Source organism: Pleurodeles waltl, chromosome 7 (assembly GCF_031143425.1).
Source record: "Pleurodeles waltl isolate 20211129_DDA chromosome 7, aPleWal1.hap1.20221129, whole genome shotgun sequence".
Taxonomy (NCBI): domain Eukaryota; kingdom Metazoa; phylum Chordata; class Amphibia; order Caudata; family Salamandridae; genus Pleurodeles; species Pleurodeles waltl.
Genome location: NC_090446.1, coordinates 1,487,633,091 through 1,487,648,330, shown reverse-complemented (window position 1 = coordinate 1,487,648,330; position 15,240 = coordinate 1,487,633,091).

The window sequence follows — 15,240 nt, the reverse complement described above, 5'->3', positions numbered from 1 at the left end:
TCCCCAGGAGCTGAGGAGGATCCGAGGAGGATTCGAGGAGGATCTGAGGAGGATCCTCAAATCCACAGATTTGCCAAAAAACTGGAAATGGGCAGTTTTTTGACCGGACCTCTCCATGTGTCCTATGGGGTCCTGTATCCTGACCCCTTATATGTTTTACACTGTTTGTTTCCACACCCCAGGCAATGCGAGAAACACCATGTCGGCCACAACTTTTCTGTTGGGTTGCGGCCAGCCGATCAGGTCCTTGCTTTGCTCCAAATCTGCAGAGGATCCAAGGAGGATCTGAGAAGGAGCCGGGGATGATCCAAGAAGGACCGCGTACCTATATATACGCATTTGGTTTTCATTTAATAACTAGAAAACTACTCAATGGATTTACACCAAATCACAAAAAGGTCACTTTTTGGACCAAGAACTAGCTTTCTGCCAAATTTAGTGTACATCTGTCCAGTGGTTCAGCATGCTATTCCTGTTCAAAATCCCTATGGGAATTAACATGGAAAAAAAGATTTTGCCCCGCCCTCCTTTTCTCAGCCCCTGCTTGACCAATCACCCTGAAACATTCTAGACAGCAGCTGACACAAGCGGTTAATTTTTAAGAAAAGTTTGTGAAGATTTGTCAACCGTCGCCAAAGATATAGGTAGATTAAAAACACTTTTTCTATAGAAAATTGGCCCTAACTATAAATACCTAATGTCAACTGGCCCTAGGTAATTTATAGATAGATAGATAGATAGATAGATAGATAGATCGTTAGATAGATAGATAGATAGATAGATAGATAGATAGATAGATAGATAGATAGATAGATAGATAGATAGATAGATAGATAGATAGATAGATAGATAGATTGTTTGGAGGGCAGATTATATATATATCTTTAAGAGTCTCCACCCTGTCAACTGAGCCTATGATTGAATTTGTGAGTATCAACTTACTATTAGGAATATTTCGGGAGGTTGCGGAGATCTCCACCACCAGGACAGAGATCTTCTAAAAAATAAATTGCTTAAAATGTTTGACATTTAAAACAAAAATAATAATGTAAAATAAAAAGTTTAAATAATTTCAAACAACTAATAGTAACCAATGACTACTTAAAGTAAACAACACAACACACAACATCCTATAAGTAACTTTGTTCTAAGTTGTAAAATAATTGAACTATATTTATTAATTTTTTAAAACATTATATTTGAACAGTGCATAAAAAATGTTAATTACTCAATGTGCAACAAACTTGTTCATAAGTAATCTTTCTAATTAGATGTAATAATCTTTGCATTAGAAGAACTAGTGTTACAGCTTACAGTATCAGTGAATGGCATTGCATGATGCTTGACTTACTCCAAGTCTGAGCTGGGGTACATTTAAGCCTGTTTTGAGAGTAGTTGAATTAGGAGTGTATTTTGTGAATTATGCATTTCTTACTCATATGTGAGTGTGTTTTTGTATTAGCATGTCCATTCCTAAACCCCACCTTCAATTTTCTCAACCTCACCAATTTTGCAGTATTTATTGCCCCTTTTCCCAGAAATCCCACTAGTGCCTCCCACATTTTCAACTAAAATGTATGCCTACATGTGCAGAGAGCTCCACCACAAGGGCGGAGCTCTCCCAATAAAAACGATAGGAGAGGCAAAGGTAGAAATCTACCACTATAGGTTTGTCAGTTGCATTTTGTAGTATATGAAGTAATACATGACGTGAACAATTACATTCAGTACTCCAAAATCAGACCTATCAGGTCTTTGACAACAGAGTGTGAAAGCTGTCTGTAGATCGATACCTAAAGAAAAGTTTGGGTCAGTTTAGTCCAGCATTCTTCATGTGGTGTAATATTTGCTGGCAAAACAAAACACCCCTGCAGAACTATTAATAATTGAAGTGAATAACAAGAATACTAGTGAAACTCATAATAGTAATGTCTATCAGTTACAATACTATGGCCCTCATTCTGACCTTGGCGGGCGGCGGAGGCCGCCCGCCAAAGTCCCGCCGTCAGATTACCGTTCCGCGGTAATTCTGACTTTCCCGCTGGGCTGGCGGGCGGTCGCCTTCAGACCGCCCGCCAGCCCAGCGGGAAAGAGGCTTCCACGATGAAGCCGGCTCGGAATCGAGCCGGCGGAGTGGAAGCTGTGCGACGGGTGCAGTTGCGCAGCAGACAGTGAAATACATGTAGGGGCCCTCTTACGGGGGCCCCTGCAATGCCCATGCCAGTGGCATGGGCACTGCAGGGGCCCCCAGGGGCCCCGCGACCCCCCCCTACCGCCATCCAGATCCCAGCGGTCGGACCGCCGGGATCTGGATGGCGGTAGGGGGGGTCGGAATCCCCGCGGCGGTGCAGCAAGCTGCGCCGCCGTGGAGGATTCAATGGGGCGGCGGTACACTGGCGGGAGCCCGCCAGTGGTGCCGGTCCGACCGCGGCTTTACCGCCGCGGTCGGAATCCCCATTGGAGCACCGCCGGCCTGTCGGCGGTGCTCCCGCGGTCCTCCGCCCTGGCGGTCAAAGACCGCCAGGGTCAGAATGAGGGCCTATGTAATTAGAAGCTTGTAACAGACAGAAAGTAAACTATTTATCGTTCCACAACTAACCATCATCCTTATGCTGCAAAAAGATCCTTGTTACACAACAGGAGAAAACATGGCAATTCACTTTACACAGAGAGCATTGAAACTGGGTGAATCATGAGAGTAGATTATGTTGCAGCCTCTGTGCCATCACAAGAGCTCACCTCCTGTTCAGATCAGTTCTGGTTTGTGGAAATGTTGCCTAGGAGTCCTCTAAGGCCTGCAGGTCTTGTAGTCCAAAACACATTGTTAGCTCAGCGGCAGAGAACCTCTCAACCACAGGGAAGCCCTGGCGGATTGTTGCATTAAGTCTGCAACTGTTTCACTCTCAGCGTATTTTAGTATAGAATTAATGTGCAACTTCAACTTCCTTTTTGGGCTTCACTCTACTGCAGATTATCCTCATTCCTAAGAAATCTATTTCTGTCATGTAGTTACCACTCTTGCGTTTCTCATCAGCTTTATCAATTTTAAAATGTTTATTTAAGAACACACAGTTTGGAACTTCCTCTTGATTTTTAGCCGTGCTTAGTTCTCTCTACCCACAACTTCTCAGTGATAATAATATGCATTGAGATGTGGGCCCAGCTGAATGCCCCACTATGCTTTTGATAAATAACGCAAAACAGTGGTTCTTAAATGGTATCTGCAGATGAAGGGGGTGCATGATGCCAATGCAGTGGGTCTGCAACTGCTAAGAAAATATATATAAAAATGGAAAAGTGAAAATGTGAAATTGCAAAATCCTGTGCAATTGTGAAGGGATTTTAAATTGAAGGCTAAAAAGTATCGGGCAGATTTATCAATATTTCACAGAATGCAGCAAGACATCTTGGGGCTCTTTGTGAAAGGGAAAGGGCATAAATGCACCTCCCTTAATATTATATGGCACATTTGTGTCCTCTTCTTGCTCTGACACACTTTTGGCTACATAGCACTAACACAGGCACCCTTGCAAGGTGGTGCAAGGGCACCTGCATTGCAGGTAAGGATTGTGTTTGGACAAGAAAGGAGGCCTTCATGTATAAAAACAATTCTTTGAGGCATTTCCCTCTTTCTGTTTGTGCTACAGAATGCAGCACGCGTAGAAAGAGGGAAAAACAAGGATAAATAAAGATATTTTGTCTTGTTCAACTCTGCTGTGAAGTCATACCGTTTTAATGCATTCCCAGCATACCAATCTTAGTAAATCTTGGAATATGCCAAAATCCACAGGTAGAAGTAAGGGAACACCCATGTCCACCCAAGGAGCGCTTCCTGGGGTAGAGTAGCACACGTAAATTACTTCACATGCCTTGCGTTACTTCAGATTTATAAAGCTCCGCAGGGCCATGCATGGTGGCCCTGCGTGGCTTGGCAAATCTGACTATAATGTTGGTTTGCCCTTGTGCAACCTTGTGTGACACAAGAGCAGTGCAACACTTTGATAAATGTGGCCCTAAATTGGTTTTGTTATCTATAGCTTGATTTGTGGGAGCAGCGCAAGCAGTCTAGTGCTGTAGCAATTGGTTACCTCAATTGAAGCATTAGTATGTGCTTACAAAAATATTTTTTGTATTTGCTTCTTTGTGAATTATATAACATATTTCGTAATTTGTGCATGTGTTTCAGGTATATATATACTTCTGTATTTTTCTGCATTGTTTTGAGGTTGAAATCTAATCCATAGCAATGGATTAGGTCGCGGTCCACAGTAGTCAAAATATTAAAATATACTGCTCTAGAGGTTCATCTACCTCCTTTTCAAGAGCGTTATTCTCCTAAATATTTAAATTCTCTAATGTCATATCAAGCTGAGAAACATAAATACATACTAGATGATTACACAGGGCTGTCTGAGTATTTGCCATCTAATTCAAGAAAAAGGCACTGCCTCACTACCCTGCACTAAAGGCATTGATCAGTGACTCATAAAACACAATGACAGGTGTTCATGAGTAGAGACCACAGCACTTATACCATGATTATATGTTTGATCCTATTCATAACTGAATGTATCAAAACCTGATGATCCATTTGCAGGTGGTACTGAAAGCATGAGATATTGCAGAAATATTAATTGTGTTCATAATGCATTAAGGAAGGAAAAGCATTGAAAAAAACGTATTTTCCCATACAAAAAAGTGGATTTAAAAGACTTACATATTTTACTTATTTTGTAAGCAGTGGTGATGTGCACACTCTGAACATGAAGAGTTAGGCAAACAAATGCACACCAAGAATGCATATGAATCATGCATAGGCTACTCCACACATTATGGAAATGGAGGGTCTGAAGTACCAAGCAATTTTATGGTCGCAAAAGTCAAATCTGAGCCTGTGTGACTGCAAACTGGCTTTTTTAAAATGCACAAAACCAAATTGTGATACAGTAACATTACCAAGTTGCAATTAGGGTTTTGAAATAAATACAGAATCGGTATTTGAAAGGGGCGTGTAAAAGGAGTTCCTTTCAAATATACATTTTTTCATCTTATGTATTATTGTTTTGCTATTGAAATCCGGTTGCAAAACAATATTATTTTACAACTAGATCATAATTGCTAGTAACGTTTCACAAATGTGAAGGGTCCACCAAGGTCCCCATACCTCTTTTTTGACCTCATTTGAAAACAAGAAAAAAATGCTTCAACTAAAAGCCATCACAGTCATGGTGGTCTACGGTTGCAACGCAGGTCACCATGCCTGTGACTCTAAACAATTGTAGAGTGCCATGAATATTGATAAGGTGAGCTTGCGACCCACTTCAAATCAGTATTTTGTAAACCAATCTATTAATACATAGGCGGGCTCGCACAATACCAATGCATTCCATATAAGTCAGTGTGTACCTTGCACTCGCTTCTTCCGAATCCATTTGAATAGATTCCTAATATGAAATCACAAATTGCAAATCGTAAGAGGAATCTTGGTACATTTGAAATTCACTAGGTTTAAGCATCTTGCAGGATGATTAGGGTACACCTTTTCAACACGGAGTAGCAGAGGAATGTCATGGCAGGAATAAAGAATAGATATCCTAACCTGAGAGGAGCAGAGAAAAACCATGTAGGAGGGTTGGAGTAGACATCTTTAAATAGTCATCTTGTTTGTCTTGGCACTGATGCAGTTATCTTGCAGAGCTGGAAATAGAGAGTCTACATCTACCCAAGTCTTGATTGTGCTGGAGCCAGATGCAACAATACACTGGACTACTGCCTATCCTAAGCCCATCCACTCTACCCTAAGTGTACAAAACACGTGCAACAGCAGCTAAAACAACTGTCTGTTGTGGCCCTGAATTCCAGGTGCTCCAGCTTTGTCCCCCCCCCCTTTTCACACACACCCACATGCATTCATAAAGACATATAGAAAGGTGACTGCACACGTGCATGCTATGTTCAAGACTTTGGGCCTTATTATGTCTTACAACCACCAGCCTCATGGGGGCGGTGAGACCACCACAACTGTGGTAGTCCGAGCGCTAAATCTCAACCCTGGCGGTGGACCCACCAAGAGACTGCTGTTCTCATCAGGAACATTGTTCCAGATGGGGTGATGGCAGTCGATGTTGTAGCCAGCCAATGCGGCACTGAACTCAGCACTGCCCGGGCCCAAAGGGCATGGGCAGTGCAGCATCTTTGGAGTGCGCACCATCAAAGCGAATTCCCCACTGTGCTATGGTATAGGACTTGGCTCCCTTAAGGGAAGCAAGTCCTATACTGTAGCACTGTTCCCACAGGACTGACGAGTGGGATAGTTCTATTACAATGTCAACTCCGGCCAGCCCGGAGGGAGCATTGTAGTAAGGCAGGGAGGGCACTACTGGTATGATGGCTGCATCCTCCCCATGGTATTAGGGGTCAGCTGGTCCGACCATCAATGTTGTAATGAGGCCCCTTTATGTCCTTCAATCCACGTTTTTCCTTGTTGACATTGTATTGTGTCATTTCACACATGTAAATCTTATTCAGTTGGATTATTTCTTTTACTTGATCAACAGATTTGGCTTATCTTCCTTCAAATTTCAGAAATAGCCAACAGTCCCTAAACATCTGTTTGTGATAAAAAGTAAGGCCCTCCAACATAACCAACTGACAGTGCCAAATGACACCGTGGAATTTTAATGCTCATGGACAGTCTGACACAATACTAGTGTGTAAGTAGCATCACCCTTGTGCAGTGCTGGATTACATTATATTCTTGCACAAAGAAATTGTTTCTAGGCTTAATTTTGGAAATTATAGCTTGTTTATTTGGCATCAGTCCTTAGAATTGCTTTGCTTCTTACTTTTTGTATTTTATTGCTATACCCATGTCTTGCATAAGCTGATAATTGCTCTATTTATGGATTATTTCAATAAAGGAATGTTAGAATGACGTATGTGGGTCTTCAGTGGGAGGGGGAATCACATCAGGTGTTCATCAGAGCAAAGAGCTGCCATGGGATGGGATGATGCAATCTCAGTTTTCAAAGCACAAGATAGATTTTCAGAATCCTACAAAAGAAGTAAAGTATTTTCCACATCAATGTCTATGTTGGGGAATAAACTTTGACTTTTGGTGTGATGGTAATGTAAGTTGAAACATCATCAGAGTTGTAATTTGATTTGATATGCCATGTGTGGCAATTGGGGATGCCATTCAAAAGTAAATGAGCAGTCTATGGCAGGGGATGGTTCTTCATGTTACCTAACCTATGAAAATTAGGGAAAACAATAAGAATGACCACTCAAAAAAGAAACAAGAGAAAAAAGAGGGATCCAATGAGAAAACACGGAGGAATATCTATTTGTGTCTTTTTCTGGGATCCAGTGATTGAGGCTGCTATCATGCTTGGTTCAACCAGAAACAAAAATACCCTTTGACAGAATCTTTGATGGCTGGATTTTACGGGTAATACCGATGTTCCGAAATGGGTGTCTTCTACAGATGTAAACATTTGTTGTGGTATTTTACTACTGCTGAAAAGTTCATTTATACAGTTGTAACCTGAAACATATGCTTTTCAACCTTTAGATTTCACATTACCTAAAACATACTGCAACATAGTTGTACACATTTTAGTAATCTAATAATAAGATGTTTGCAGTATTTTACTGAATATATGTTTTGATGCATCATGGTGATGAATACACTTAGTTTAAAATGAAGCAGTTTGCTAAATAACTGACATACAAAAATATAACTTAACTTGTGATTTGTGAAGAACACATTCACCCTAAATGGTATCTAGGTGCTGGAAGATGGATGTTCATACTATCCAAACTCAATGACCATCATTTTATCAACCTCAGTATGATGAAAGGATGAGTGGACCTACTGAGATTTGAGTCGGTGACCATGAGGTCAAACACAGATCTCTTCAGTGAATATATTAGTCTACTGGGTCACCAAACCAAAACATCCTCTCCCCCACAAGCTTCATCTCTTTGGAGGTCAACTTCTAATTTGAGCTCTAATTTCTCTGTTATTAGCCTAATTGAACAAGAGAAAAGAAACCCCCCCAAAAAAACCTATTAGGTTTGGTGTCAACCAAGACCTTATAATTTTACTAATTTGTATGTATAATATATTTACTTAATGGGGCTTTTGCTCATCACCCTTCATGTATTGTTCTATTGTTATATAATTCACATTTTTATTTGACCCACTAAAGCATACAATGTGGGGCAATGGGTCATCCTCCTTAAGCCACTGGCATACTTCACTTAAAAACAACCTCCTTTTGCTCTTTCTCAATGAACACATCCATGCACAAGGCAGTTCCCTTCAGTGCCAGTGTTTTTATTTTCTCTTTAATGTTACTTTAGTGTCCTGGACCTGGAAAAGATCTCCCAAAAGGAGGAAAGATCATCAAAAGCCCATTAAAGGCTCCTGGTGGAGAGAGCTATCCACCAGGAGCAAATCATATAATAATACTATTAACCCTATTAACCCAGAGATGATAACATTCAGAACTTAGTCCCCCAGCGGGACCAAGTGTGAATCAGCATGAACAGTGATTCTCTCCTGATTACTGAACTCCCTCGGGAAAAGGCTAGGCCTCTGTGGGATTAGCACATTCTTTATGATTATTTCTCCTGGAGAGGAAACTTGCATGGGCCCCCTACCGTGAGCAAACATGGGCCCTGGTGACCCAATACCCTAGAGTCCACCACAATCTGCAATAACCTAGGATTCCTATCCCCCAATGAGAAAAACCCTTGCTCTCAATGAGAAAAGCCTGCCTGTGGTTGAGGAAACACAGCGCAAGGCCACTTGCAAAAAGAACACCAAGAAAAGAACATATCCAAGTGGAAAAGTTGCTCATGCAATATTCATAGCTGAGGGCGAGTAGCGCCCCATAAGCCCTCATGGTTTAAAAGTTGCATATCAACCTACTGTTGAGTGCCACCAATGTTTTCTGAAGCGTTCCAGGGGGCAGGAGGAAGTGCAGAAGTCCTGCCGGATAATTTTGAAAGTATGTCCTAGGCCTCCCAGGGGATTGAATCCCTAAACCTGGGAGAAACTTCCAATTGATTCAAGTACTTCTGGAGCTGGAGCTTTTTCGTCATATGCTATAGTGTGCAGAATGTCACGTGAGGTGGTCCTAAAGGTGAAGTATCAGCATAGCAAAAGATGACATATGACTCTATGATATATATCATTCAATTTAATACTCTATTGACAATGTTGAAAGTTAGCAATCAAGGTTTTATAGTACATAGCTGCTACTGATTATTGGCACAGCTTCCTCTGACTTCCATTGTGGGTTATAAAATCTAATGAATATTCGTACTGCCCCCATTGATTTCAGCGGCGTTGTAATGGTGAAATATAAGATGTTGCTGCTTTCATTAACATCTATTTAGTGTGCTTCACTTTTCTGAGAGAATCAAATACTAAAATGGAATATTTAATACCAAGTAAAAAGGCAATTGGGGTTTTATTACTTGTGAAGGACTCCAACGTTCGCAAAGCATATCTCAATTTCCTAAAGCCATACACAAGATAACAACCATATACTATATCAAACGTGTGCAAGCAAATCTATGAGCAGCAAATTAGCATAAACAGACCAAGCCCACCAACAGAAATTTCATTAAAGGTATACATTTGACATATTTTGCCTTAGACCAAGCAATGGACACTGTGCACTCCAGAAAAAAAAGTAGAATAGGGCTTTGCCTCCTTGTTCTATTCACAAAATGGATTACAAAGATCCCTGGCACACTTTGGCAAATTTGTTTTAGTCTGCTTTTGATGGCAAACCATTGTTTAAAAAGTATCTGGACAAACAGATCGTAATCAAGCTTGCCCGTCAACAAGATTCCAAGACATCCAACAGAACACACCAAGTGGAACCCCTTTCATTTAAATATTAAACATCTCTTGGACGGCACATTGCCAACTATCCTGCAGAACAAAAATCACTTTCATTTAATATGTGCTATGTATATACTGTAAGAAAATAACTCTTTTTGCATGAGGACCCCCTTATCTTTTTGGAAAGATATTGTTGGTTTTTGGAATTTTTACACTGAGACCCTGCTGACCACGCCTAAGTCCATGTGCTCTGGCATCTAAAAACTTGTTAAATAGGTTAGGATCTTGACGGTACATTTGACTTACATATTAGTCCCTAGCTTATGTTACCCTATTGTTGGAAAGTGGTTTATTATTAAGAGTTGGGAGGTACCCACCACTAGCAATGAGGCCACAATCACAGTATAAGGTCCAGTCAAGATCTTGGTAAATTAATCTCTTGCTTAACAATGGCAACGAGCAGGCAGGATTAACATAGGAAAGAGGTGTGTAAAGCATTTACAAACCACAATAGCTGTAATAATAGAAAATATTTTTATCTTTAAAATTACACCAAAACAACAAAAAATCATTGTAAGGAACCAGAGATATCCATGTTTAAAGAGTAAATCAAAATATTTGCTTTTTAATGATTAGGACCAAAAGTGCCATTCGGGGACATCTGTCCGTGCTTTACTGGGACCAAGTCACAATTTGAGGCCAACCACAATGGAGCCCAATTTAGATACACTGAGAGGCTTGGTCAAACTTTTCCTTCGGACTGGAGTTTATTATCTTACCATTGAGCAAAACTCCCCATCAGGCTGGGATTCGATGCAACTTGATTGGCTTGGCTCAGTGTGTGCACATGGTCAACTCCCGGAGGTCTCATTGACAGGGAAGACCTCCAGAGCTTTGATGAGTTGATCACCTTATGGAGCTTTTTCCCAAAGTTGCTCCAAACTTCTAAATCTCCTTCCAGAAGTTCTCCTTTTGGTCTTCAGTGGTCTACAAGTGTCAAGAAGATCTGAGATGGTCCTTGAGATGTAGGGACTACGTTTCCCAAAATGCACCTGGCAAATGATCAAAGTGGGGACGATGTAGGTGAAGGTATTTTAAGCTGTTGTTTTCAATGAGTCCACCCATTCACTTCTGGAACCTAAGCAATGTCGGTAGAGCTGTAGTTCTTTTGTTTAGAGCAGCTGCAGTCCTGGAGAATGCAGCCCTTTGGAGTGCAGATCAGATTTCCAGTAGAGCAGTCCTTCTTCTCCTACTTTCAGGCAGGACAACTCATTTGCTGGACAACTCTCCCATATGTATTCAGTGTTCCTGGGCTCGCAAGCAGGGGGGTACCCCTGACCAATGGGTTGCAAGGTGCTACTCCTTAGGGTGACCACTTCTTGCGAGTGTGGCAAAAATCAATCCCAGAAAGCACTATTCTTTTATAATCCAAAATGAAGAAAGTTTATCCTTGAGGTCAAGATCTGGCTAAGCCATCCCACTGGTGTGGCTTATTTCCTTTAATACTTTTCCACCAGCCCCTCTGCTCATCTAATTACTGGGGCTCCCATCTGGCTGGGATGGCAGGATCTGTGGGTAAGCCTGTGTCCTCTCCTAACTGTCATTCCCCGTTTGAAGACCAGTTTGACTATCCAGCCCCCTTCCTGCCTTTTGCTCTGCAGCTTACAGACCTCCACTCACCAGATGTCCCATTGTCTCAATGCAGACCACTTCACACCTCATTAAGGTAGCTTAGCTCAGCCTGGCAGAGGCTGGCCAACCAGAGAAGAGCTGCTGGAAGGTTAGATTTTGGCTCATCAGAAAAGCATGTTCTATAAGTATTTTTTCTGTGATAGTTATAACAAATCTAACAGTGGCAAGTTATTGGATTTATTCTAACTATAATTGTATGCCCAAGAACAACATTATTAGTTCTTTCCTAGCAATAGATATACTTTCATAAAGTATTTCCATGTTAGCCTATGGAGATGATGAACTACAATGGGGAAAATTGAATAGGCAGTTGTTTTCTCACCAAGGGATATAAAATAAAATTATATAATGCCCCTGCTTATAGTTACAAGGCACAATACACTTGGGGCACATTAGGGGAAACCTTAGGAGTGACTTATTTGTAAAGATAAGGTAGTTTCAGACTTTGGAAGTACCTTTAATTCTAAATTTGCGTATCAATTTACTTGAAAAGCAGCCTGCAAGGCAGGGCTGGTTTTTAAAGTTACAGCAGGCCACACTGCAGTGCACACATATTTTGACCTGTTGAAATCACCCTTTTAACTTGAGTGAAATGTTTTTGACTCTAGAGTGATCAGAGTAATTTTAGTAAATTTGGGTTACAAATGTGATAGGAAATGACAGACATTTACGCAATGTTGCTGTATGTATAATTTTGTTTAACTTTGGGCAAAAAATGCCTACCAAAGAGCATATTAGCAAAGCGTGAGCCGCTAGTGGCAGCTGCAGTTCCTGTTCTGGTGCATTACCATTATTTCTTAGTGTAAAATGCATTCTAGAGTCAATTTCTTATGTAAGGGTGCATTTTGCACTGAGAAAATAGTGCTAAATGATAGGTTATGCTCATTCCCTAATTCGGTGTAAACTTGCATAATTTTGCTGTAATTTTGCTCAATTACGTTACAACAAATTACACAAGTTATACCTATGCACCCTTTTTCAGGGATGAACCTTCCTTTTAAATAATAGTAAATCACCTCTAACGTAGGCCTTAAAAGCTGTAAGACAGGGTGCATAGTATTTAAAAGCAGGACATATGTATTTAGGGGCATATTTATACTTTGTTTGCTCCGAATTAGCGTCATTTTTTTTTCACTCTCATTCAGTGCAAAACTAACTCCATATTTATACTTTGGTGCTAGACCCGTCTAGCTCAAAGTTTTGGAGTAAAAGTCATTTTTTGGAAGTGGAAACCTACATTGCCTTAATGAGATGCAAGGTAGGCGTTCCCATGCAAAAATGACTCTATGGCCTTAACGACATACTTAGGGGAATATTTATACTCTGTGGCATATTTATACTCTGCTTGCACCCAATTAGCATCATTTTTTTACTCTAATTCGGTGCAAAACTAACTCCATATTTATACTTTGGTGCTAGACCCATCTAGCATCAAGGCCCTGATTTTTACTTTTTTTGCGCTGCATTAACGTCATTTTTCTATGCAAAAGTGGCGCAAACTTACAAAATATTGGCCCTTATTTATACTTTTTGCTGCAAAAGTGCACTAACTCAGTTTTGCACCATTTCTGTGGACCAGCCGGGCACCATATTTATGGAATGGTGCAAGCCAGTGCAAAGAGTAGGCTAGAGTAAAAAAATATGACTTTAGTCGGGTTGGGCTGGCAGTATAGAAGTAAAGGGTTTAGCACCAAAAAATGACTTTAGGCAGGTTAGAGTAAAAAAAAATGACTCTAACCAGATTAGCGTCATTTTATGGTGCTAAACCTACCATGCCACATGACTCCTGCCTTAGAAAAGGCAGGAGTCATGCCCACCACCCCAATGGCCAGCACAGAGGACAAGGGTACACTGGGCATGGCCATTGCACCCTGTGCCATGTATGGGGGCCCATTTCAGGGCCCCCTATGGCACTTTAAAAAATAAAATGCAATCTTACCTGTACTTACCTGGGATGGGGTCCCCCATCCTCTGCAGTCCCTCTGGTGTGGGTGGGGGTGCGCCTGGGGAGGGCACCTGTGGGCTTATTCCATGGTGTTCCACCATGGAAATAGGCCCACAGGTCCCCTAACGCCTGCCCTGACCCAGGCTTTGAAAAATGGGGCAAAGCATGCTTTGCCCCATTTTTTGACCCCTCCTCCCTCTCTTGCACCATTTTTGCATGGGAGTATAAATATGACGTTAAGGTCATAGAGTCATTTTTTGCACGGGAACGCTTACCTTGCATCTCATTAAAGCAAGGTAGGTTTCCACTTCCAAAAAATTACTTTAACTCCATCAATTTGGTGCTAGTCTAGCACCAAAGTATAAATATGGAGTTAGTTTTGCACCGAATTAGAGTAAAAAAAATTACGCTAATTCAGTGCAAGCAGAGTATAAATATGCCCCTTAGCATAAAAAAATTATGCTAATCTAGTTAGAGTAATTTATTTTGACTCTAATCTGCCTAACGTTATTATTTTTTACGCTAGCCTTCCCTTTGCACCGGCTTGCACCATTCTATAAATATGGTGCTCAGCTGGTGCTAACAAATGGTGCAAGCCGGTGCAAAACGTTGTGGTGCAAAACTGTGTTAGTGCAGTTTTGCACCTTAATAGTTTACATGTCCTTAAAGTGAAAAGAGTCCCACACCTGTTTTTTCACTGTAGCAAGACTGGATGTACCTTCAGAAATACTGGGTAGACTTCATAAAGCTATCTTAAGGTTGGCACTAGCTTCAAAAAGACTCAAAATCCAACATAAGGCCAAATTCAAATTAGAATGTCTCTATTTTTTGGCATATAGCCTCTGGTAGTCTTTTCAGAGTAAACCCCCAAATGTAATCTTGAAGCTTGCTGCCCCCTTTCAAGAATGTATGAATGGCTTGCAGGAAAGGGAAAAAGGGCATTCTGTGGGAGTTGGTGTGCCCACCAACCACACAAGCTTCAAAGGGGGTATTCCCTGCCACAGTCAGATGAAACTCACACCTAGGCCTGTCCTTTCCTTTATCCAGCTAGTTAGGATGGCATCAATCCCAATAGATGAAGGGGATCCTGGTTGCCATGGGAGTTTTTCATTTCCCTAGATGCACCTCAGGTGTGTGCCCAACAGTGGCGGCAGTTGAATTAAAAAAAATTGTGGAGAGAAATGGTTGACCAAAGTATGATGAGCCAGCTAACACAGTGGGACAGTGTGTTGAGTTGAAAATAGAGACGCAAGAGGAATACTTTTACCTTGGTGCAAATGGTATAGTCCTGAACTCACCACACTGCACACACAAACCCTAGACCCATCCTTTACTGAGAAAGACACCCAGTTCTCTCTCCCTCACTCAGGTGCACAGCTTACTCTTCTCTCACACAGTAACCCTGCTCTTCTTCCACTTACACAGCTAACCTCAACTCACACTTCTTACCCTGAACTCACACAGGTACACAGCTCACCTAGGAATTATAAAGGCACATTATTCACAAAGAAAATACTCACCCTACTCCTGAACTCAGACAGGCACACTGCACACTCGGCATGTCCACAGACTCAACACTCAATCTCCACTCGCAGGTAAACTGCACAATCTGAAATCATACAGGTACACCACTCACCTTGCACTCACACATGCTCCCTGCACCCGCACAGGCACCTCACTCACCATGAAATTGAAATATATCACTAACGTTGCACTCAGACAGAGACATAGTTCTCCCTGC